Source organism: Pleurodeles waltl, chromosome 3_1, assembly GCF_031143425.1.
Source record: "Pleurodeles waltl isolate 20211129_DDA chromosome 3_1, aPleWal1.hap1.20221129, whole genome shotgun sequence".
NCBI classification, from domain to species: Eukaryota; Metazoa; Chordata; class Amphibia; order Caudata; family Salamandridae; genus Pleurodeles; species Pleurodeles waltl.
The window spans coordinates 1,450,692,406-1,450,719,579 of record NC_090440.1 but is presented as its reverse complement, the minus strand read 5'-3'; the positions used below and the strand labels follow the sequence as shown (position 1 = coordinate 1,450,719,579).

At 43.6% G+C, this 27,174-nt stretch overlaps 1 long non-coding RNA gene across 4 annotated transcripts in view; it reads right to left on the bottom strand.

Annotated features, from left to right (window-relative positions):
• The window catches only part of LOC138285290 (uncharacterized), a 222,877-nt gene that overhangs the window by 30,535 nt on the left and 165,168 nt on the right, over nt 1-27,174 (bottom strand). For all 4 annotated transcript variants that reach the window (XR_011201562.1, XR_011201564.1, XR_011201561.1 and 1 more), the window contains one exon: nt 1,445-1,487. This is a non-coding gene — a long non-coding RNA (uncharacterized lncRNA). The remainder of the gene's footprint in view (nt 1-1,444; nt 1,488-27,174) is intronic.

Below are 27,174 nucleotides of genomic sequence, written 5' to 3'. Positions count from 1 at the left end.
GCCCCGGTCTAGTCCCTCTGTTTGAAAAAGGGGTGGGGAGGGGAACACCCATGATCCACCTAGCCCGCCGGGAGTCCTCCGCGGGTCTCCCGAGCAGAGCCGAACACTGGCTGAAATGAGGACAGCCACCCGCTTCTTTGCAGTGCGGCTGCGATGAGAGTGGTTCCCTCGGCAGAGGGAGGTTGCTGGGGAGGGGCCTCCCGGCTCAAGTGGCACTGAGCCCCACGCTCCCGTTCGGCTGGCAGGACCACTTACGCTGGAATAGGAATGTTGCCTGCTTGTACCCCGGGGGCAGACATCAGTTGGGGGTAAATGTGCCCTTTGTGTGAGGTCAGGACACAGTCTTTATAAATGCACGTGTGCCCCGCCTCCCCTTCTCTCAGCCCAGGAAGACCACTCAATATGCAGATGCAACTCTGTGACACCTCCATCCTCCCTGTGTACAGTCTGTATGAAAAGTATGCATAAAGCCCAACTGTCACTCTGCCCCAGACGTGGATTGGAGTCAAGCTGCAAAACACCAGAGTCATAAGAACAGAGAAATGCTCACTTTCTAGAAGTGGCATTTCTATAATGGTAAGAAAAAAATCCACCTACACCAGTAAGCAGCATTTCTCACTACCATTACAAAAATACCAAACATGCCTATGTTACCCCTAATAAACCAGACACTATCCCCCTAGACATAAGGCAGGGCATTTCCAATGCAATCTTATGGGTAGGGTAGCACTCACAGCAGTGAGAAACAAGGCTGTTTGTCACTACCAGGACAGGCCACACAACCAGGCATGTCCTACCTTCTACATACATAGCACCCTGCCAATAGGGCTAGCTAGGGCCTACCTTAGGGGTGAATTACATGTAGTAAAAGAGTAGTTCCTGGCCGGGCAAGTACATTTAGATTCCAGGTCCCTGTGGCATTAAATTGTGCATGCAAGGCCTGCACTAGCAGGCCCGAGTCAGGTTTGAAAAGCTTCTTCTGTGGGTGGCACAAGCAGCGCTGCAGGCCCACCAGTAGCATTTAATTTACAGGCCTTGGGTATAGGGATACCACTGTACAAGGGACTTACAGGTAAATTAAATGTGCCAATTAGGTGTAAGCCAATCATACCAACTTTAGGCGGGAGAGCAACTGCACTTTAGCACTGATCATCAGTGATAAAGTGCTCAGAGCCCTAGCCCCAACATCAAGAGTTCAGAAAAAATAGGAGGAAGGAGGCAAAATGTTTGAGGATGACCTTGCAAAAAGGGCCAGGTCCATCAGGTAGATATAGGCAGATAGATAGAATGCTTGTCTATACACTAGAAGCTTTAATATATACCTAGGAAAGATTATGTAGCTATAATGCTTCAAAGAATAAAACATGACAATTTAAAAATACTCTAAAATGATAACAGCTGGTTCTTGTAATTTTCATTATATAATGCATTTGGAAAAACTTACTCCCAAGACGAAAAACCGAGATGGGGCAATCACCATTACATCTCTGAAAGTTAAAAGAAAAACATGTCTTTGTGATTAAAAATGGTTTATTCATTACAGGGATATGACTGGAGTTCAAAGATGAATATCACCAAACACTATATATAAATACAATTCTCATTAGTAAATTGCAGCCATCACGGTCACAATCTCCTGAAAAGTCTCCATTTCCAGGAACAATTATAGGATCATCGATGTAGGTAGATAATTTGACTCCAGTTCAATTGGTTGAGAATTTACTCTAACACGGCGAAAATGTGAGCCAACATATATGTACTATTGTATTCTCTGGAACAACTCCCATATGTATGAAGTTCGGAGGTCAGGGTCTTAGTTTGTGGATTTTCTCAGCAAAGTATTCTGATAATTTATTATTTTTAAGAGCATGGTGTGTTGCTTATTTTGACACTATAATTACTAGAAGTATTAACGGTATGTAAAGAAGAAACCACCAGTCCATCTTTTGTGCTTTAATACTGAAATGAGTGCAATTCTAACAAAATCTTGTGCAGAAAAGAAATATCTGCTAAAAAAAACAAATTCCCAGGGGTTAATAGATTTTTCAAAATCGGTTTGATTAAAGATGACATTGGCATAACACATTTAATATGTTTTGGGAGAAACATCTGGCCACAAATGGTAGTGAGGTTCTCGAACTATTGTGATTTAGGAATTGCTGAGAAGACACTCTTAGCAATTAATTGTGATTCAACTCAAAGGGCGTTCTATGACTCCGGGAGACGTTGCAAACTGTGCTCCCAGATGTTTGAAATGGCATGCCTTTGGTGTTACAGAAGTGATCCCGCTGCGCATTCAGAAATGTCAAGCATACCACAAACAAATCTTATTTTCTTGGGCCTCCCACTAGTTTGACTGACCTAACACAACACATCTGTAGTTATTTTTAGACCCCCAACACAAGGGAGCGCCTAAATGTTGATTACTTGCAAATGTTTAATTTGCATTCATTTAGCATTTACTGGCCCTGAAATAGCAATTACAATAAGTGTCAAGCTACCTGGGAGCCTAAAGTTATTGGTCAGTCCCTTGGTAATTGGGATTAGGTCTGCAAGCCTATTCGATGCACTCACTGCAGATTCTCTGTGGTATATTATTGACATTAATGACATGGATGTGATAAATAGAGGCGCTGTGTGAGAAGCAAATGCTTTCTGGAATTAATAGATATTGTTATGATTTTCAAAAAGCTTAAGGCAGATAGGCATGAGATTTAGAATAATGTATGTAATGAATAGGTAGGCGGAAGGGAAGCAGAGGTGCATTTAAAACATGTGGGATGGAAGTAAAAATTTCATTGAAGGTCAATTTTTCATGCAGTGTTTTAAGGAATATAGCAGGTTGAGCATTTTTGTCTCTAATCTGTGGATGAAAACTTGACCTTACCTACAGGTCAGAAGGATTTCCATCTTTTCCTGAGCAGTGGGTGTTGTAAACAGCAGTTGAAGTGCATTAAAAAACAGTATAGGAACTTTGATGCTGCATGCACGGGGGATGGAGTCAGTGAGTGTGGGGGTGGAGACAAAAGTGTGGCTAAAAAACAAACATATTCTGTAGGAGTTTTTCCTTTTACCATCAGGTATATACATATAGAATAACGACTAGCTTAAATTACAAAAATAAATAAATAAGTTGTTGGTGGGAAAAGCACTGACGTAACCTATCTTAGTTATCGCACTGCAGAGGCCTGTGTGTAACCAGAAAGCCACAGAATTAAATCCTGTTTAGTGCAGTAGAGAGAAGGGACCTGTGTTTTTGATAGTGCTACAAGGTCACAGCTTGTGGACAGAAAGCACTGTGAATATGTAAGTCATTATTTTAAACTTGCATTAGGCGCAGTATAAGTTAGACTGCTACAAAATGGGCAAAAAGGCTTGAGTTAAAAAATATGCTTCCAAAATATACATTTTTGTAATACCCAGACTGTACGTAATGCAATTTTTTTTACATTACTGTTCCTTAAACAACTCCAGGTGTAATAAATGCTAAATAACAACAAGTACAATTAAAAGCAGACACTTTACAGCTCAATTGTTAAGTCTTTCCACTGCTACTCAAAAAGAATAAATCTTTATCATCACAAAACTTCGAGTGAGTGGATCAATTAAAGCCAGTACTGGCTGCGAAACATTCTTTATATTTCCAGATTAACTTCTACATTTGCAGATATAATCCTAGTGCGCATTTGCATATCTTTCAGGAAAGCAGGCACCCTGGCAGGAAGGCTTTTTTAGCTGTCTGGACAGCTTTGGTTTCACTGCACAGGAGACTCACTGAATGGCACTTCAGCTGAAGCATTTAAACTACTTGAATTAACCATCACTGAACAATTGTCTTTTTACAAAAAGTAGGGGAATGTTTTTTTTATAAATCAAAAAAGTATGGGCACATCGTGCCCTTTGATCCCACCCATTTCGTCCTCTGGTTGTAATAGCATGTATCTCCTATGTGATTGCAAACTGGCCTCCCCCTTAATAGGTGGCACACACACATCTGTAGCAATGCTATCTGCAGTATGCAAGGCCAACACACACAAATTAAGACAAAGACACTCATATTAGCGATGGTAAAGTTTGAATTCCAGTTGGGGACTAGTAGAAAGTGTCCATATTTTGTACATCACAAAGTTGTGAAAGTGAAAGTTGAAGATCTCCTTCCTCAAAAATTGCGAAATGTTCAAACGATATTTGTTTATGCAAAAATGTATGGCATACCGGAGTTTTCTTCTATAAAATATCCTTTTAACGATTTTTTCTCATTTGCTTGCTATTTTTAGTAAGTGTTCTTATTTCCCTGATATACTTTATCTTGTGTTCAGTCCCTGCAGACTATAGTAAACGAATTTACCAAGGGGTTCGAGTGAAGCACACTGTCAAAGATCTTCTGGCTGAGAAACGATCCAGGCAGACAACGGGCTCCAGGTATAATGTAAGTGGTTCCTATATTGCTATTTGCATTTTGAATGATATTTTATACACATATCTACAGCATACCAGTGCTTAATCTGTACTAAATAACAGCAGGAGACAGACATTTTTCTTAGAAAGGTGGTCCACAACTACAACTCCTGGGTGGCCACAGTGGTGCCCCCAACTACCCTGTGTGTGACATAGATATCTGCCACAATTAGGACCGTGAGCGATCAAAGTGAGCAAACACATTATTTTTAAATTGTAGGGAGGGGATTCTAAAAATCTAGAGGTTCTGAACGGTCACTAAATATGCTGATATTTTTGTGGTGTGCGCCTTAGAAGAGCTGCTACTTGCCTTCATTTATGGCACAGTGGGAGAACATAGGGCAGAAGCTTAGTCAATCTTGGTGTTGAAGCCGACGGGGAACTTTGCAAGCTGATGCTTAGCATACAATGGGCATCAGCATGAAAACCAGGAGTCTCAGAAAGTAAATGTAAAATGTTTAGCTTGTGTGTACATATCTGTGTGTGCTCTTTGTATCACAGACCTCTACATATTCTTTTCCATAAGATTGGAGTCATGGAGGGGTTCAGTGTATAAACTGCATACACCCTCAGTTTTCGTATCCGTTTCCGTTTGTTCCAGGCAGCACCAGCTTGTGGAAAAGCTTAGATCCATGAGCAACCCCAAGCCAGCATTTAGCACAGCAAAACTGCTATGCACATTCTGTACTCTGTATGTCTGAAGCAACAATAGTGTTGAGCTACACTACTCTGCACATTGCTGTTGTTGTTTCCTGGTCACGTTCTTCCACCCATCCCGATAGCCACACAAATGCCTGAGCCTGGGCAGGCCTAACTCAGAAAAGGAAAGAAAGTCGGCAACATATTTATTTATTGAGAATCACAACTGCAGCCTGTGGGACTAACCAAAAAGTCCCAGTCCCTAGTTTGCCATTTGCGAAGTAGCTCATACATTTTTATGAGGTAGGTCAAATTGTGATCCACTATGGTTCTGTATTTTAAGAACTGACCTTTTAATACACAAGTCGCTTTGCACGATAAAAATGCTAAATGCTAAAAGTTGCACAAACTGCAACCCTTTTTACCTATGCATTCTCCCTACATGAGGCCCTGTGTGACTTTTATAGAGTTGGGCAGTAATGAGACATCAACTAAAAATGTAGGGGAACCCCATCCATGCAAGTCGTTGTTTCTCCACTTCATTCAGAAATACGTACGTTTTCTTTTCCAAATATGGGGGTCTTTTTGAAAAGCAAACAACCACAAAATGGCAGGTCAGCAGACAGCAGCTGAATCAATCCTGCTCTCACTGAATTAGGTGGAAGCACTTTCAGCAAATATTTGCAATCCATTTTGTGTGGAATTCTCCTTTTGCAGCTGGGCGGTGAAGGCACGACATTTAGGGCCTGATTCCGCCGCCCGCCAAGCTACCGCCGCTGAATGACCGCACCGCGGTCAAAAGACCGCGGCGGCCATTTAGACATTTCCTCTGGGCCGGCGGGCGCTCTCCAAAAGACCGCCGGGTCAGAATGACCCCCTTACTGTCCAAATGAGCTAGTGGCTGGCAAGCAAAAATGATAACTAAATGATGCATAAGTACCTTGCATTCCAGTAAACTTTTTCATAAATATGTAATGCAAGGTTGGCATTCCAAGCTGTGTTTTCCCACTCTCTCTTATCATTCTCCCTACTATGTACTCTGAAATAGGGCACCATTAGAACACATGGTTACACAGATGCTATCAGTCAAGAACGCGATGAGGAGAACTCAAAGCCTTTACTTACTTCGTCAAAGTGACACTCTTGCTTCTCTACCTACTTCTCACCTCCCTTGGGTCTGAATTTTACTGGTGTCCCAGTTGCCAGAGTTCTTCTATTCCAAAAGGGAGCCAGCTTCGGTATGGCACAGCATTTTTTGGGGGCAGGTTAATTGCGTCTTATATGTCTCCATAGGTAATACTCTGATATCACCACATGAGATAGGTGCAGTATACTCTATCTTTAGCATGCAAAGTACGTGCTTCTATATATAATCTCTCTGCAATAGTGGAACCAGGGAGTCATCCTTGGTTCTGATGATAAGCCTAGGGTTATGCTTTGAAAATGTAGCCTTCTTCCACATATCCCCTTTTTAATCACACCGCCGTTACGACATCTATTAAAGTCTTAAAGCTGCTAGGAGGCAGGTATTTTCAACCACTTTAAGACCCACTTCTCCTATCTTTCCCTTCACCTGAGTCATATGCACTAAATATTATAAAAAATGTGCTCCCCCTTATCACGTAGGTCGTAGACCCCCCGTTCTGCAGCAGAACGGGAGGAACCCACTGATGAAGCATGCCACCGAGGGGTAATGCTGGTGGCTGAAGATATTTTAAAGCAAAGTCTTCTTTTTTGCTTGTTTCGCTAGTGGAGACTTCACCCCCGCTGGGTTTTATGTGAGGTTACGTAGTTAATTAAGAGGGCAGGCCCAGCTTTTTATCCTCCTTTCTCCCCCGTTCTGCACATAAACAATCATCCCAGCAACACAGGCACCCTTGCAGCATTGTGCAAGGGTTCCTGCATTGGCACTAGGCAGCCAATTGTGCGCCAGCGCAGAGGAAACTAAAGGGGTGTGTCATATTGCTGTAAATACAATGCATGTCTTCACTTTCCTAATGGCGCAGTGTGGTGCAGCAAGCTGGCTTGCGGCGCCATGCTGCGTCATTTTCTTGTAAATAATGGCCTTGCTATTATTGGCTTACACCTGTCTACCATATATTTAATTTACCCGTAAGTCCCTTGTAAAGTGGGATGCCATATACCCAGGGCCGGTAAATAAATTCTACTAGTGGGTCTACTGTGCTGGTTGCGCCACACAAAGAAGTAGCCTTTCAAACCTGCTTTAGGCCTGCCACTGCAGGGCCTGCATGTGCAGTTCACTGCCACATTGACTTGGCATTTCAAACTGCTTGCCAAGGACTAAACTCCCCTTTTATTACACCTACGCCACCCTTAAGGTAAGCTTTAGGTATCCCTATGGGCAGGGTGCAGTGTAGGTAAAAGGTAAGGAATGTACTTTTATGTTTTACATGTCCTAGCAGTGACAAACTATTTTGTTTTTCACTTCTGTGAGGGCTGCTTCTCTCATAGGTTAGCATTGGCAATTCCCTTATATATTTTTAAGTGGAAATTTCTGATCTGAAAATAAGTAGTGTTGCCTGAATGGTATGTTTGGAATGGCAGTGAGAAATCCTCCTTATTGGTTTTGTTGGCTTTTACATTACTATTTTAGAAATGCCACTTTCTCTGTGCTTATAACTTTGTGCTTTGCAACCTAACTCCAATCCATGTCTAGGGCAGAGTGGCGGCTACATATGTTTCAGGAAGCCACAATACAGGAGGGGCTGAGTGCGACAGGAAATACGTCTGCATTCATCTGCATACTGATAGTCTTCCGGGGCTGAGAGAGGGAGAGGTCGTTCACACCTTACATGTCAACAGGCAGCATCCTGCCCTCACACAAAGGGTTGATTTACCCCCTACTGTCTGGAGCCAGAGATGGGTTGAAAGGGGTTGTGTTACACGTGAAAGGGTTCTGTTGAAGTTACCTCTTAAACAAAGACAAACTGACCCCATGTTTTTAGAGCACTTGTGGAACGGGGACTGAACCTCTTTGAGAAGGACTGCTGCGCTACTCTTCTGTTTTTGCCCTGCTACCAGCTATTGGCTGGGTGGCCTAAAGTACTCACTAGATTGCTTTTCTGCTTTTTGCCCTGCAGCTAGCTGCCCCCTGACTTTCTGCACCACAGCTGCTTCCTTGTGGGATTGGTTGAGTGCCCCAAAGATAACTGTCTCCCCGTTGCCACCCTCGTGTTGCACCGGCCTGGGCTGTACTCAGTAGACAACATGTTGCTGAGGGAACAAGAGGACGCCTGCTGATGCCAGCACTACCAGCACTGCCAGGGTCTGCCACAGAGGATTCCAGAGTCAACCTGAATTCTGGTCCCTAGGAGCAGCTAACGCTTGTCCCCCTGAAGCCCTGCTACTGACTGCCCATGGCTGTGTAAGTAGACTGGCTCCCGATAGCTGGTCTCCGCTGCCTCTGCACTGAGCATTCACGGGCAGCGGCTCTGTGGGTGACACTGTACTTGGGGAGACTGGGAGAGGTCTTCCTGCTCATACTTATGGCGTGGGTGCTCGGCCAGTGGACCATCTTTGTCCTTGCCTTGTGGGGTGTAGGAGCTACGCACCAAAGAATTACCACTACTAACTGAATAGGAGCACAGGTGTGATACAACTATGGTTTTGCTATAACACAGGCAGTGCATTTCACCTAAGGTTCATTCACTTGATCTTTCCTGCCATTGTCCTTGTCTTGGAGTATCAGGATACCAAGACATATCTCCCAGGACACATTATTCCATTTGGCAACTATAAATGATACCCAGCCACTGTTTTCAAATAGGACTACTGTAACCCTGCTAATAAGAGGGCAGATGTTCCTATACCCATATGGGCTTATCGTTTCTGATGTGTTCATGGGGATATTTTGGGGAATTATATGCTTACGGTGAACCCTGGTGTTTTGTGTGCTTTCTCCTAACCAAACTGCCTCATTCATACCCTGATGTAGTAATATATTCTTGCACTGACACAATAACAAGTACTATTCAGTAGTGACATGATATGTACAATATTTATGATTTGTGTAAGTTGTGGTCTAATGACATATACAATATAGAAACATATTTTTATATAATCATGTGTGGAGTCTCTTTTGCAGTGTATTTATTGTGTCACTGGTGTGAATGTGTTGCGCAAGTGCTTTACACATTGCCTTTGAGAAAAAGCATGCCTGCTCTAGGCCAAGTTACCAGGGGGGGAGCACAGTTTATCTGTGGTGTGTTACTTGCTTACCCTAACTAGAGTAGTTGGTTCTGCCTGTCTTAGATGCATATTATAGCCAACCAGAAACCCAATTTCTAACAGGGATTATTCCTCCTTCTATGTGAGTTGCACACAGCAGCACAGATGGAAAGAGGAAGTACTGAAGAGAAATAACCATATTAGTTTTCATTATGCCACTCTCTGCAGGTAAACCATTTTGGCACAATCCCAAATTTATTGCCTTTAGTAAATCTGGGATTGCATCAAATTCCATGGGTGGATACATAGGATCACCATTGCTTAGCTTCTGTTTCTGCCATTTCAGCAAAACTGATGACTCCTTCACAATGAATTCAGGTTCAGTTGCTTCAAAGTCAGCTCCTCAGTCTTCTTCTAAAATTATATGCATATACTTGAACTGGATTTTTTACCATAAAGGTCATTAAAAAATCAGAGATGTGTAACAGAAAAATATGGGAAGATGCAGCCACTGATAAAATGTCCAAAGTGTTCAATGTCTTTTGAAGGATATTCTCTATTTTCTTTTGTTACTTCATTTCATAAAAAAAGACCAGCCAACATGTTTCATTCATAGAGTGAACTTCTTCAGGACTTTCATTTAACTTTGTATAGTCAACGAAGAAATGATGACATTTCTCAATCCTCGAATTATTGTTATCCCAGTACCCACATGCCATGATATGTCATGGGACTGCAAAATCCAAATATAAATGGTAAAGAGTACCAAGTAGAGGCACCTGTATCCGTGTAAAGAATGTATGCTAAGCGTTGCATATCTTGAATTATAAGGGAAAAGACAAGTTCAGTTTGGAAGTTCAGTCATGCAGAAATGTTAATTGACTTCAGTATATTCAATAATCAAATAATCAGGAGTCAGTCAAGATCAAATGTGGCAGCTCTGAGCATGGAGGTTTTCCAAAATCAGTTTGAGGCTCATCATCCACAAGTATTCTCAAACCAGCTTCACTCTCCGTAAAATATGGCCATTCAGGAACCGAGTACCTTTGACTTGGCACCCACTTTCTCTTTGATCTTCTGACTGCTGGCAGTTCAGAACCACTGTCACTTTACTCACTGTTCCCTGTCTCATTGTTGATAATATCAGGAGTGCATTTCTAAATACAGAAATGCTTTGTCTCTCACCTCTCTTTTACCTACCTTTATTTCTTGGTTCCCCTGTAGTCACATCACTTGTACCATCTCCAGACTCAGAATCTGCACTTACAGCTCCTTCAGTTTCGATCGCTGTGGCTACCCATGACTCAACAGGTACTGCACCTGCCACAGACTGACTGGAAGGCACTTAGATGCACTCCTCATCTTCTTCCGCTGAGCTCTCAGGCTGCACTGGATTCAGCCTTTATACGTCATTGGTGGCTGTTATCATCTCTTCTCCATCTTGTCTCACCCTTTGGGTGTGAGATGCGTGTATCCTGTTCAACAATGTGCACATTTGATAACAGTGCTTGTGACTAATATGACCGGGAAGGGGCCACATCATATAGGGTTCAGGGCACAATTTCCTCACATGTTCTTCACCAAACCCCAATCACCTGGGTTGAGGTCATGGCACTGCTCCTGTCGTGGAAATGTAGTTTCCAATTCAACCTGATGAGAGACAGAATGCACCAGAGGAATCAAGAAGCATGTCACCTGTAATATTTAAAAGCGCAGTCACAGGTATAGCATTGAGTCCCATGGCTCTGACCATGAGGATTTAATGAAGGGCCATCCTGTCCTCTGATCTGGAGTGCTACTCTAACTCATCAATACCAATTGAAGGGTGTCAGCCTATTTTAGTGATGTGGATGCACACACTTTAGCAAGATGGGACTACAATGTCCCATTATCACGTTCCATGATAACTCAAGCAGCAAATACAGCGGATCTGCTTGTCCACCTTCAATGCTGCACAAAAAAGTTTTATCACCTCATTGAAGTTGTTGCCATAGTTTGCTTCAAGAGAAACCGGTACCCTAAAACAGTGGCTCAACTCTCTCTGCAGCAATTTGGCCACAATAGGACTGTCATTTCTTCAAGTAGGGTAAGCATCCACTTAACGGGGAGAAAAGACAAACCACCTCTAAGATGTAGTGGAGCTCATTACAGACAGGCACCTCGATTATTTTGAGCTACAGATGATTCAAGGGACAACCTGAACTTACTTGTGACTAGGGTGGACATGGGTTCTCCTACCTGCATTTTTACATGTACCACACGTGTGACACAACTCAACAGCAAATACATAGAGCCTGAGTTTGAACGAATATGTGCAAAAGAGACGGACCATCGCATCTCAGCCTATGTGTGTAGTTCTGTGAAAATATGTGTCATGGGAGGTAACATCAAATCAGGCAACGCAGAAGGCCCATCAACAGAACCCCAGATGTAACCCTCATTCTTAGTACACCCTGCTCTAACCCACCTCTGCAGTTCACACTCTGGCACCTCTTTGCGTAATCTCTTCATCTCTTCCCATGTATCAGCAGCAGCAGGCAACAAGTTAATTTAAGAGACATATTCTGATTCAGTTTAAAATTCTTCTTTGAAGGTGCAAGATCAAAGAGCGCAATATCTAGCTATTTCTGCAGCATACCAATTTCCTGCAGTGAGAAAATAATTTCCACTTTGGTCGGCATCTGTAATGCCTTGAGAAATGCCATGCCATAATGCCCATTACGAATAGAGGAGCCAGATGAGGTCATGAAACTTTGCTGGATCACAACTGTCCAAGGTTGTAGACCACACTGAACCCGAACGGACTGTCAATGTAGATGGTGACTCTTAAATCGTCAGAAACCCAGAAAGCTCTAGTAAGAGCTATCAGTTCAACCTTCTGAGCAGGGGTTATATTGGCCGCAACCTCTGAATCATCCTTGACTCCAAACTCAACATAGACCGCCAAATCATCTCAGTCGCATCCATCTGCTTCCGCACCCTCTGCCTCCTATGCAAGACATTCAAATGGATCCCCCTTGAACACAGAAAGACCGTCACACACGCCTTTGTTACCAGGAGACTGGACTACGGCAACACGCTCTATGCCGGAATCAACAAGAAACTCACCATCAAACTACAGAATATCCAGAATGCCGTCGCCAGACTGGTCCTCGACCTACCTCAACACTGTCACTTCTCCCAGCACCTGCACACACTACACTGGCTCCCCATAGAGAAAAGAATTACCTTCAAAATCCTCACCCACGCACACAAAGCCCTCCACAACACCGGACCAACCTACCTGAACAGGCGACTCAATTTCCACATAACCCACAAGACCCTATGCTCAGCCCAGTTCTCTCTCTCTCTCGCCGAAGTACCCCACATCAGAAAAACAAGAACAGGGAGATGCTCATTCTCTTACCAGCCCCACCACAGCCTGGAACACCCTACTGCCCCACCTCAGACAGACTACACCCCTCCTCAACTTCATGAAAGAGCTGAAGACATGGCTTTTTGAAAACTTGCCTATTTGAAGAACCACCGCACTGATGGACGCTCCACGCCCCCACCCTCAGCACCCGAGACCCTCAAGGGTGAGTAGCTGTGCTTAACAAACACTGATTGATTGATACTGCACAAATAGGACGCTTCCACTGCACCTTTTAAGGAGCAAATGGCACAGGCTGCTTTCAAAATCCCCCTGTCATATCTCAAACAAGAGTTATATGGAAACAGCATATAATCAGGCTTTTCCAGATGAGCATCTCAAATGTTGGGTCCTGGTTTGGCACACAACTCAGTAATGTCAAGACATTTGCGATCTACCCCATCAATATTTTCATCCTCAACCGGCAGTGGTTACAGCTTAACAGGATTAAGACAATCAACATAACATTTTCTTCAGCAAAGATTATCTGCTAGTATTTGGTTAACCTACTGTGGACCAAGTGTTGAATTTGGTTGTGGATAAGAAAGATCTTGGCACAGTGAGATACCATGACTGTTAGAGGGTACCCCATTACAATGCCTTTGCACTGTTGAATGTCAACACCGGAAGCAGCCATCACATTCAGGAAATCTGTGAAAACTGGTGCTATTGAGTCAAGAGTGGCTGAGAAACAGGCAACAGGGCATTTTAAGTTTCTATTTTTCTGAATTAGTACTGACAGGGAACACTCGTCTCTCTAAGAACATGTAAAGAGTAAAAGGCTTCTCAACCTCTTAGTCTGTAATTCCTAGACTTGAGGCACAGCAAAGACTATCTCTCACCTCATGGAAAGCTTGTGCACAATCGTCATCCCATGGTAGTGGATCTGACACATTTCTGTGTGTAAGTGTCTGTAGAGGCTTGGCAACTAAGCAAAAGTTGAGAATCCACTGACAACAGTAGCCCACTATTCCCAGAAGCATCCTAACTTATGTTTGCATTTTGTTATAGGTGATCTGCAGTATGGCAGAAATTCTTTTGTGAGACATTTTTTCAATGTGATATCCTAGATACAGGAATTATTCCCAACAGTTCTGAAGCTTAGCTGGGAACTTTATGCACATTTTCAGCTAGGTAAATCACCAGGGCTATGGTATCTTGTCCGGATGCTTCTTGCATTCTTAACATCACTAACAGGTTGTCAATATCCTGCCACTTTAGGGTCTCTTAATTATTTTTCAAGATCTGGTTAAAGACCAAGGTACTTTCTGTATACCCTTGAGGGGCTCTGCACCAGGCCAGAACTCTACTTCTGAACTGGAACTCGAATAGAACCTGGCTATCTTCGTGCAAAGGGATGGAAAAGAATGCTTGGCACAAGTTAATTACAGTGAACCACTCAGCATCACAAAAGATTTGAAACAGTATTACAGCAGCATTTGGTGCCACAGGACAACATGGGACAACAATATTATTGACCTTTCACAGGTTCTGAAGGACCTGGAACTTTTTGTTTGATTTCTGTATTTCCGTGGTTGGGGCTTTGCAGAGACTTCCTAGTATCTCCCTCAAAATACCCTCCTCTAGCACAGACTCAATTACGGGGGCAATTCAAGCCACAGCCTATGGTGAGTTTGCATGTGAGCTTGCACAACAGATCTCTCCCTAAAAGGCTTACAGGACTTAAATCACAGAGTTCAAATTGATGCTCCACCTTAAAATGTCCAATCTACACAGGGACCTTAGCTGAGATTGGATTAATCATCTACTTAGGCAGCACCTACAACTTGGGTCTGTTTTCCCGAGAGGGTCAAGTTTAGAACTTCCACTACGTGTACAGCAGAATGGGTAGTACCAGTGTCAATGAGAAAGAATATGGTGTGACCATTCACCTCTCCTTCAACATATAGACTGCTATGGTCTTCCCCTAGAGTTATGCCAAGTATGCAGTCCTCCTTCCTTCTCAGTCACCATCATTGTGATTGATCAGATCCTGAGTTTCTGGCAATGTCAAAGATCGGAAACTGTTCGAAAGTAATAGAACTCTGGAAAGGGTTCTGTGGGAGAGAGACACCTACGTTCACAACAAACCTCAGGATATTCAAGCTGGAATGCATCGCAGGAGATGGGCATGTTAGAATTAGGGATGCCTTCACATTTGCACATTACAGGCATAACATTCATATCAGTCCCTTAGCCATCAATTTGCACTTGGTTTGGATTTGAAAGGCACTCAGGTTTCCAATGCCCCAACTTGTTACAATAATGGCATGACATTGTCTTCTTTAACATAACTATATCCATTCCCAAATTTGGGTCAACAGGAACCTTTTGTCCTACACCACATGAAAAACCATTCCCACTAACTTGGAGATCAACTAACTGCATTCCAGCAACAAAGCCAGTTTTGTAACCAGAATTCACCACTTACTGGCCATTCTGAAATCCTGTCTGTTCTAACATTGTCTGTGCCAAAATTAACTCCTCCTTAATCCTCCTCAACTGCTTTATGGGGGACTTTAATCTTCTAAAGGCAATTTCTCGGTCATATGTCTGCAGGACTAGAAATGACTGGGCATTTGCCTGTGCCACTCTCTGAGGCTCACTATCTGGCCACTTGACTGACACTTTGCATTCAGGCCACAAATCGATAGGAGCCATAATATCAAAGAAGGTATTCAGGTCTTCCCACAACACCATTGAGATCTTCACAAACCACTCAACTTAGAATTAGGACTTTCTCTCAGTTTTTATTTTTTAAATGTAGCAAGATCTCAAGGATTCCAAGGTACATGAACGTACCCTCCTCCCTGTCCCTCTCTCAATAGCAGCGATAGCGTCTGTAGATATCAAGGGCAGGGATCGTGGGGGGGCTACGGGGAAAAAGGGGACAATAAATGACAAACAAATGAACAATAGTAATTAAAAAAAAGTACCTTTCCAGGAGACGATGCCGGCCGCCTCTCGCTCCTCTTCCGATGGAGTCCCAGCATTCCCTGGGACATCAGCACAGGCTCCCCACACAATTCTGATCCTGCTCTCATGCTACACCTAGCATGAGAACAGCACCAGGATTGGTCTGAGTGGCTTGATTTGCCACTCAGACACTGCGTTGGAGTCTGTGCAGTTTCTCAAGCCCAGCTGCGTAACACAGCTGGGTTGGAGAAACCTAAGTGTGCATGTCTGTTTGGCTGGCCTAAGACGACCAACCAAATTAACATGCGCACTTAGGTGCACTCTCCATCTCTCCTTTCCCCTCCCCCTCCCCCAGCCCCACCTCTCCCTTCACATGCTGGCTCAACTGAGCCAACAGCTGAAAAAGAAAACAAAACATCGTTTTATTTCTCAACTGCCGGCTCTTAGCCAGCGGGCCGATGCTCCTTTGCCATTGCGAAGGAGCCTCCCCTGCTCAACAGGCAAGCACCCACTACTGGGTCTTCTTGACTCCCCCTTTTTCCTGGTCCCCCTGAATCATCATTGATCTTCTTTTTTTTCCTCTCTGCCCCCCAGTCATTAATGTTCGCGATATTACTCTGCTTCTGTGTGCTGGCAACTAATTCCCTCACATGTTCCAGCAGCCCCTGAGTTCTCATGCTATTTAGTGTATCTTCTCTGACATACATCATAAACTTTTTGTGGAAAGACTTAGATAGGTTAATTTCAAACTCAGCTGCGGCCCCTGATACCACTGCATATGCTTCAAAGGCACATTGGATGCATTTTTTACATAGGAAAATAAATTCCTGTTCAATGTATCCATTTATGTAATTAGTGTCACGATTTCCCTTGATAAGTTCATCTAACTCTACATTGAGTCAAGCAACGCCCAGAGGTCTGGGAGCAGCTTGTGCTGTGGGGCAATCACTAATCTCGTCTGTGGATACATTCCTACTCACAGTGTGGCCAAGCTCCCAAATCCAAAAGCCGAACACCACCCAGTGTAGCAGGCACTGAATACACCACAGATATGTCAGGTGTATGTGCCCCCCTTGACATAGTTGGAGCCCATACAATTGTCTGTGGGATTGGGCTGGGACAGCAGTTGTAATGTCTAGGGTTCCTGTTCCTGACCCCTCTCCCCCTATTTGATCCAGACTTAAAGATACACTCGCACTGGTATTATGCGTTGGTTGATTTCCTCCAGTTGGCTGTGTTATGTTAAGGGTGAAGTGGTTGAGAAACCCACAGTTCTTGCAAAAAATCATTACTAGAGTCACTATCAATAGTTTCCTATGTCTGTGCACTAACCTCACCTCTCTCATGCTTTCCTTTTGTCTAGTTTGGTATTGGTCAGTGTGAGATACATCCTTACTCCCACGATTATCTCTCTCCTCCATACCTGTTGACCATCATCCCACTTTGCACCCATACAACTACGGACTGTCTTTTTAGCTGGGGCCTGACATTTCTCTTTCTTCTTTGCATGTGTGAAGCACTCCAATACATTGAAAGCCTCATACTCTGGAGCTCTAGGTCAGGGCTTCATATCATATAGTAATTACCTCAATTTTTTGATTATTCTCAGATTAAAGTACAAAGTTAGGAAAACTGCAAGGACCCTAGGTCAGCAGTGATCTTTGTTTAAGTCAAATACTGTGCAGGGATGCATCATATTTACAGAAATCTGGTGCACACCTGTACTTTCCTCTGCGCTAGCGCACAAACTGCTGCCTAGCACGAACCATGGTGCAAGGGTGTCTGCGTTGCAAGGATGATTGTTTATGTGCAGGAAGAGATACCTTCCTGCGTATAAACAATCAATAATAGCATTTTCCTCTTTCTATGTGTGCTGCAAAATGCAGCACACAGAAAGAGGAAAAAACAGGGAGAAATAATGTTATTTCTCCCCGTTGCACCACTTTATGTTATGTTAGGTCAATATATTTATAAAGCGCTTGATTACCCGCAGGTGTCCTGGCACTAACTCTGAGAATTAAATGACAGAAGCCTAATTCCTAAAAAGCCAGGTTTTGAGCTCTTTCCTGACGGCCAACAGCCTTGAACAGAATCTGATGTGGAAAGGCAGTTGGTTCCAAATTTGGCTGTGCTAATAAAAAAGCTTCTTCCACCTCAGTTGACTCACTTCAGTGTCTTTACACCAGCAGAGTGAAGATTTCTATTGGGCTTGTACTAACTGAAATGTTGCTTCCAGTGGAGGGGCCCTATGTCATGTAGTGCTTTATAAGCAGTGCAGAGCACCTTAAACTTAGGCCCTGATTTATTATTTTGTTGCACCGCATTACCGCCTTTTTTTGATGAATAAGCGGCGCAAACTTGCAAAATACAATTGTAATTTGTAGGGTTGTGCCGCTTATTCATCAAAAAATGACGGTAATGCAGCGCAAAAAAGTATAAATCAGGGCCTTAATGCACTGTTTAACAGGTAGCCAATGCAGCTTCTGAATTGACATAGTTTAAATGTAGGGATCCCTGCTTGGACTGCATTTAGTAGCATTTGTAGTTTGTTCAGGTATTGCTGCTGCTGGATGTTTAGGTATAACCAATTACAATAGTCAAGCTTGGAAACCACCATTGAGTTTGCAACTGTATTTTGTAAATCAAGGGGAATATAATGAGTAATTTATATTATCATCCTTAATGTAACAAAGATGGATGATGTGGCTGCATTTATTTGGTCGCCAAAAGTGAGCTTATTCTCCATTTAGACGCCTACATTTCTGGCCTTTTGCACCGATGTTGGAAGGGTGCCTAATTTATCTGCCCACCAAGATGGGGACCCGAAGGAAGTTTGATTTCCAAACAGAATACTTAAGTCTTATCTGAATTAAGTTTTAAACAATTATTTTCCATCGAGTTGCTGACAACTAGCATACAATCATTAAATCTGAATCCTTGTCTTCATCATAGTTAGTTAATGATTCCCTGAGGTGGTGTAGGAATCTGACACATTCCCAGCCTTGTAAATCTAGGAATGCATCAGATTTCATGGGTGATGTGTGGAAACACCCACAGCAACACCCGTGGAATGCCCTTTTCAAGCAGAGTTATGCCTCAAAGGGAGCCATATTTACAAGGCCATGAAAAGCCATGCAAGGTGGCTTTGTAAATATGGCCTGGCACACTGCACCACTGGAGCGCCCAACACAATTATGCTCCGCTGGTGCAGTGTGCCGCTAGGGGCTTGTAAATGAGGCCCTCAGTGCCCTAAAGTATTTCATCTTTACTTCAAATTTGATGCACCATGAAATAATTACTTCGATTTAAACAACTGTCAATTTTCAGAGTATCACAATAGAGAACACAACATTTCTAACATTCAGTGTCAGTGTGACACCAAGGAACTGTCCACTCACAGTGCGGCCCTATGTGACGTAGCTACCAACCGCAGCGTGGCATAAAGACTGACCGCCAAATACAAGTGCGGGAACCTATGATGCAGCTTGCAGCACCTCGCAGCAGCTCTCACCTAGCAGCAATTTAGCTTTGCGATAGTAGATTAATGAAAAACAAAACAAAACTCTTGCATGTTCCTCTAAAGAAAAATCTGAATACATAATCACTCTAAAGGGGTGAGGGAATAAAACTAAAAGACATTGTCACACACACAATGTGAAATCTCGGCCAGCAAGAAATCACCCTGAATATTGCAGTCTATTCCTCTATGCAAAATGACTGGAAAAAAAAAAATCTCTAGTAGTACAATCTCACAATAGAAGCTAAAAGTCCCTATCTCAATGTGCAGATGATAGGGCTTCGCAGTCCATAGCACAATCCTTAACAGATAAATTGCAACTTAATATATTTAACATCTATCCCAGGAACTTGGATTTCAATGAATCTGATAACCAAAACTTCAACTCTTGCAGCAGGCACTTTTAACTTAAGCACAAGCAAAATACATAGGGAGCATCACAATCCTAACAACAACTCACAACTCTTCTAGATTCAAACTGGACGCCACACCGCACAACACAGTAAGGGTCTTATTACAAGTTTGGCGATCTGTGGTCTGCCATGGTAGCAATTGCTAGTTGGGCCGTTGCAACTTTGGCGGTCGGACTGCCAGGTTGGGAGTTTGGTGGTTGGACCACCAGAAGACTGCCAGTGGACCACAGGCACCACTATAGTCAGTGCGGCAGGGGCAGCAGCAGTCCTGACCATGGTGGTCAAGGTTGGAGATCCCAGCATTGGGATCACCATGGCTATTACGACCTGCAGGACCAACAAGCTTTCAATGGTGATTCCAAAGGCATGGAAAGCTTGGCGGTCAGGCAGTTGAGGGGCACAAAACAGGGAGCCCCAGGGCGTACAGCCCCATTGAGGGTGAAGTGGTGGCCAACGTGGGCCCTCCAAAAAATGTGCGGTTCTGGGTTGCACTGTGGTCTGTGCTTGACGTGGTGCATGGGCACAGTTCGCCCGTCGTGCTGACAGGTAGGGATGCATGGCCAGCAGTAGCTCCATAATACTGCCCCGGCCTTCCCCAGCCAGTTACACCAGCCCCATGGGGAACTCTTAATCCGGAGGTCTTGGAACCATTGATCTAGAACCTTTCAAAAGACCTCCACCTTGTCGGTCCAGTGGTCTAACCAGCAAACTCATAATGAGGTCCTAGATCATTAAATATGACAAAACATTGCAAAGTTCGACAACACTCTCAAAGTCACTGTTAGAAATAGGGTATTTTTTTGGCAGTCAGGGTACCCCCTGTCCAAGCAAGGACCCTCACTCTATTCAGGGTAAGTCACACACAATCCAAATTATCCTGTGCCCTCCCTCTGGTAGCTTGCCACTGAGTAGGCAGGCTTAACTTAGAAGGCAATGTGTAAAGTATTTGTGCAATAAATCATGCACCAACATAGTATAAACACCACAAAAATACACCACACAGGTTTAGAAAAATATAGAATATTTTTCTGAGTAGATTAATGGCAAAAACGATCATGATTTGATAAATATAAGTTAATATATCACTTTTGTAATGATAAAAGGAGTCTTTTTAATTCTTAAAAACAACAAGTGTCTCTTGCAAACACAAAGTACCTGGTTTGCGTCTAAATTATCCGCACTGGATCGCAGAGAAGCAGATGCGTGGAAAACAGAGAGGTGTGCGTCGGTTTCTCCGGGCGCACACAGACAATGCGTCAATTCTTTTCCACGCAGCAAGAGCTTTGCTTCGATTTCAGGCACGCAGGCTTGGATCTTCCTCGGGCTGTGGGGTATTTGGACACCCCATGGATGATGCAGAGAAATCCTGGGTGTGCAGAACGAATTCACAGGAGCTGCGTCGGTCCAGGGGGCGATGCAGGGAATTTCTGTTGCACGGCAGGCACTGCATCGATTCCTCTTGCAGGAAGTCAGGCTGCATCGTTCCGATTCAGCGATGCGTTGATTCGGTGGTCCGTGCGTCGAAGTTCCAGTGGCAATGCTGGCACTGCATCAATCTCCACTCGGGGAGCCGGGCGGCTTCGTTCCGGTTCAGCGTGCAATGATTTTCTCACCGCAGTGCAGGCTGTGCATCGATTCTGGCAGTCTGTGTGGCGATTTTCACCACACAAGGAGTTCTTTGCAGACATGAAGTCTTTTTGGCCCTGAGACTTCAGAAAACAGGAGGCAATCCAAGCCCTTGAAGAGCACTTCTCAGCAGAACCAGAGGGCAGCAAGGCAACAGCAATGCAGCTATCCTTTACAGCAAAGAAGTCAGGTGAGTTCTTTGGGCAGCCAGATAGCTGCTCTTTGCAGGTTGCAGGTTCTGGTTCAGATTTCTTTCCCAGTAGGTATCTTGTCGAGAAGTGTCTGAGTTGGTAGGGTCAGAGACCCGGATTAAATACCCAAATGTGCCTTTGAAGTGGGGGAGACTTCAAAGAGTGGCTTAGAAGTGCACAAGGACCCTTTTCAGTTACATCCTGTCTGCCAGGGTCCCAGTAGGGGGTTTGGCAGTCCATTGTGTGAGGGCAGGCCACTGTAAGTGTCAGGCCCTCCACCCTCCCAGCCCAGGAAGACCCATTCAGAATGCAGATGTGTGCAGTTGTGAAATCCACAAGGGAGCTGTCACCTAACCCAGCCAGACATGGATTGTAAGGCACAGAAGGATTTAAGTGAGGAAAAATGGTCACTTTCTAAAAGTGGCATGTCTAAAATAGTAATATGAAATCCAACTTCACCAGTCAGCAGGATTTTGTATTACCATTCTGGCCATACTAAATATGACCCTGTTAACCCTTTCAAATCAGAATCTACCATTGAAACAGTATATGAGGTTAACCCTAATGTTAGCCTATAAAAGGAGCAGGTCTCACAGCAGTGAAAAACAAATTTAGGATTTTTACATTACCAGGACATATATACTACATAGGTATATGTCCTACCTTTTATCTACATAGCACCCTGCCCTATGGGTTAACTAGGACCTACCTTAGGGGTGACGTATACGTATATGTAGAAAAAGGGGAGTTTAAGGCTTGGCATGCACTTTTAAATGCTAAGTCGAATTGGCAGTGAAACTGTACACACAGGCCTTGCAATGGCAGGCCTGAGACATGGTTAAGGGGCTATTTATGTGGGTGGCACAATCAGTGCTGCAGGCCCACTAGTAGCATTTAATCTACAGGCCCTGGGCACATGTAGTGCACATTACTAGGGACTTATAAGTAAATTAAGTAGGCCAATTGGGTATGAGACAATGTCACCATGTTGTAAGGGAGAGAGCGTATGCACTTTAGCACTGGTTAGCAGTGGTCAAGTGTGCAGAGTCTTAAAACCAGCAAAAACAGTGTCAAAAAGTGGAGGGAGGCAGGCAAAAAGTTGAGGGTGACAGCCCTAAGGCTGTCAGGTCTAACAGTCACATAATCTCACTTAACGCTACTATAGTAATACTCTTAGGACTTTGCAATTGCTCTGAAATGCTGAATCCTCGCCATTTCTCCAGGATGGACTATTGGAAACTCGTGAACACAGGTTGGGGGGGTAAATTGTAAACATGTTTTGGAGCAAATATTATCTGTCTACGCCTCAGTGACAACCATCTTCTGTTATCAGCCTTGAAACCGGATAAGATAAGGATGGGCCTTGTACCACGCTAATATTGGAGCAACCTTGAAACTCCACTACATCCACCTAGTGGGGTCTTTGTCTCGAACTGAAGCTGAAATCACAAATTCCTTAGCAATGCATTGTCAGGTAAGCAGATTTTGCCCCGCAATAATGACAGAAAGGACTAAACTGAAAAACCATAAAGGGTAATTAGCAGGTTAGTAAAGTTAGATCTCCAATCAAATCAATTAGGTAAAATCGGTATTCACCTGGATATAGCATTTATGAATATAACCCAAGAAGTTCAATTAGATACATGTAGATTTCATTATAATGGAGGCAACATGTGCAAATCGGAGCTAAAACTTGTTTCCATAAAGGAAACTCCCTAATTCTAAGCTAAGGTTGTGGGCAGGTTGGGAAAATTTAGAAGCAGCTGGTGTCAACCAAAATAGAACTGAGAGAAGAACAAGATAAAAGTTCCAATTAGAATGAAAAGAAAGGCACTTGCTTTTCAGAGAATCATTGTGAGCATAAAAATAAGGAGCAGTGGTCTCAGAAGATTAGAAAGAATATCTGCCTGTGAGGGTGGACAGGGGTAAGTGATCTAACTAACATCCTTCACATAGTTGAAATATAACATTCTGCCCAAATCAAACAATATTAAGGTCTCCCACTAGGCAATGACCAAGCAAAATCCACTATTCTCTCCAGAATAGTAAAATGTAGTAAATGCCAACCTCTTCTCTTACTGCGACCTTCACAATATCACACAAAGGAAGTTTGCCTCCGATTTCTCATCCACTGCAGATGTTGAAGTTTCGGACCAACTAAACTAATAACTACACCTTGACCTTTAAAATTTAAGCTAGCAAAGAAAAACTTTCTAAATGAGCACACAGCGACTTTGTTATCTGTAACCGAAAAAATGGGAGTGAAGCAGTAAGCCCACTCATGCCAACTTTAAATGCACAATAACTAAAGTTAACCAAATATATGTTTCACTCTGCTAAATCTAAATTTGCGCAAGGTGAGAATTAATAAGCAACATAATATGAGTGCATGTGAATAAATCATGTGTGTAAGTTAGAGTTAATGCGGGTTACAGATTAACATATTATTTAAGCATAAATAAACAAAATGAATCCTGCATCATCTTATCATGGAGAGAGTGCTCACAGGTCAATGGAGTACACACTACCAAAAGAAAGTAACACTGCTGGGGTAAACTCATACCACTCCAGGCACCCACATTCTCCTGGAGGGAGCTTGGCTGGAGGAAGCATACATTGCTAGGTGAAGATCACACGGTTGGATAAGCTAGCATGGCTTTGAAGCAGCTGACCCTGTTACAAGAATAGCTGACCTTGCTGGGTCCTGAGCATTTACTGCCTACTGAAAGAGAAAGCTACAGTGCTGGATCCTCTAGCACTATCAGCCAACTGCCTGAAGAAGGCCCAAACTGCTGCTGAGACCTTTCCTGTGAGAAAAATGCAGGAGTGAGGAGTCTGGATAAATACATCACAGTAACTCCTGAAACGTCTTCTCAAACACACTGATAACTATGAAAATGTAATAGACCCACCCACCACCAGACGCTTTTATTATAACTTTTGTATAAGCCGCAGACTCACTTGAAATATAATTGTGAGTATTTGGGTGTATCACATGATATGGTTGGGAGGCCTTATTGTGCAGTGCACTCAAATACCATCTTGGGTCCATTCATGTATGTTTACTTAACCTTAAGCTCAAGACTGGGTAAGGTTTAGCAAAGCAACAATGTGCGAAGCATTTAACAGCACGGAGCAACAGAGTAAGGAAGTCACACGACACAAAGAAACAAGACACCAATTTATAAAAATAAATTTGACCTTAAGCATCACAATCCACTGGAGGGCTCTCAAGATGCAGATTTTAGAAGTAATAAATAACCTTAATATCAACCGCAAACAAGCACTGGCCAACAAAAAGTTTGGAAACTTTAGAAAAATATGCAACATTTTGTTTGATAACTCTGGCCCAATTTGGGCGATCAAATCCAGATGGACAGAGGTCTAGGGGACCAAAAAGGATACTTTGAACAGTTACTTGGCCACCAGAGCGTTTTTAGGGCAAGATCCAAACTTTACAGAATGACCGCTGTAGGCATCAAGGGAGTAGTCCTGATGCTGAGGGATTCAGGCAAAAAGATGTTCACAGGCTGCTCCATTTGTGGTGGGGTCGACAGGGTGCCATTGTGGAGATTTCTCAGTCCACAGATGAAGTGGTGCCACAGAGGTCAAGGTCCCTCGAAGTCCTCTACAGTACAGTAGCTGGCTAGGCAATACTGGGTTACAGGACAATCTGCACCATGGTTGGAGCAAAATCTGTTGGTGGGGGCTAGTGTCTCTTGGGTATGACTGTTCTGGTCCTGGATAGCACTACAGGGACAGCATACAAAGGTGCAGGTTTTGGCTATCTCAGGTTTGTTCTCTTGGGTGCCCAGCAACTGGCAGTGACAAAAATTCTGCGGTGGCTACCAACATTGCAGCTTGAGCAATTTCAGCACTTGTGTCACTGGTGCTGGTTCCAAGATATCAGTCGACTGATCTTTGAAGTTCCTGCTGTTGTTGGATGTAGGGAATCAACTTTTGGCCAAGCCAGGAGCTGTAGGCACAGTCCAAACTTTGCTAGCCCAAAGTGCAGCAAGTGCAGTCCTTACAAGCGAGCAGCCTCTCTTTGTGCTAGTCCAAGGGCAGCTGAGCAGTCCTTTGTCTGTCCTCTCTCTGATTACAGCATGATCTGAGGGTCAGGGTGCCATATTTTTCCCAGGAAAGTGCTCCGTGGAGACCATGAGGTCACTTGCCAATGGGCTGCTGGGTCCCCTCCTACCTATTGACTTTCAAGATAGCACAAACCTTCCTCAGTCGTCGGGAGCTTGGTAGCCCACCTTAGAGGTTTGTCTACCTGAGGGCTAAACGCCTACAGTAAAACAGATTTGGTGGCAAGATTCCACTCTCTGACCATGTCTTTATGCTGTATTCAGGAACAAAAGGCATCCCGCTCGGGGTAGTTGGACCGGGAAGCCCATCAATGGTTGCTTCCCCTTTGAAACTCACCTCTGGACTAATCCCCGAGTGGCCATCCTGCAGAGGAAGTGACATCTTGCTGCTGCAGCACTGCCTTTGTTCCTGAGACAGGGAGTCATTCAAACATCTCCCAGATGATCAGAAAAGAGAGTGTGTGTGTGTGTGTGTATTCCACAAGTTGCCTACCTTTAATAGTGACATTAATTTTGATCTGCCTATCACGTCACATTTAATGCCATGATTAATTTTACACCATACATGACCCAGTTTGGTAGTCCCAGTCAAAAGTTAACGAGGTTAGGATGCCACCCAGTAACTCTGTGTTTGCCAATGGGGCTACTGACTTTACTCATAGCAAAATAAAAATTTGAAAGAGTTGCTGTTAAGACATATCGAAAACATATGTCTTACTTGACAAAATACAATTCCCTGCCACAGAACTCTATCTGCCTTCTTAGGGGACACATATATAATGTTAAGGGCTAGGATGTCTCTGCCATTGGTTCAAATGGCAAAGTCGAAATGGCAGTGAAAATACTATCCTTCCAGTCTGCAGCGGCAGGTTGAAAACCATTTAGTACCTTGTTACACAAAGGGTGGCACAAACACTGCTACAGCCCGGAATGGACACTCTGTCTTACATGCCCTAGGTACCATATACTAGGAACGTATAAGCAAGTCAGTCACTGTCTATTGAGTGTATCAGTTCAAGATGTAATTTGTATGGGGTTAGAACACTGGCTTGAGGTCTGGCTAGCAGACCTCAGTGCACCCTCAGAGTCAAAAAGCCAGAAGCTAATATTCCAAATGAGGGTAATAAGTGGGGGGAGCCTACAAAGCCTGTTTCCTTAAAAGGATCACTCTATTGAAGAGTGCCTGTACACTGTTCATTTTGAAGCCTATGGTTCTCAATGAATACCATATGCCTTGCTGGCTTTGGGTCATTATCAATGTTGAACTTTGATGTCAAGAATAAACATACACATGCGGATGTAGGCAGGGCTTCTATGGAGCACTACACCCAAGATGGCAATTCCAGACTGCGGTTAAGGCATCAGAGTGTGGACACTAAACATTTACAGGATAACAGGCTGGAAGGAGTCTGCAGTTATGGTTATGTGTCTCCTGGATGGGGTTACAAAGGTAAGAGGCACTAGTGGCGTAATGGATAGTAATTGGACCTCCATGCAGAATGTGATGAGTGGGCCCCAAGCCTCCCATATCTCACAGATATTCACTGATCTTGGACTGAATGGGGGCCTTTGGAATAATGTGGGCCACCTTGCTGGTTTTATACCTGCATCACCTGTATTTTATTGATCCTGTCGGTACAAAATTTAGAAAATTCACCTAGAGCTGACATTATTTCTTTTATCAGTACATACTTTAAACAGAAACTTTTAGAGGAAAACACTC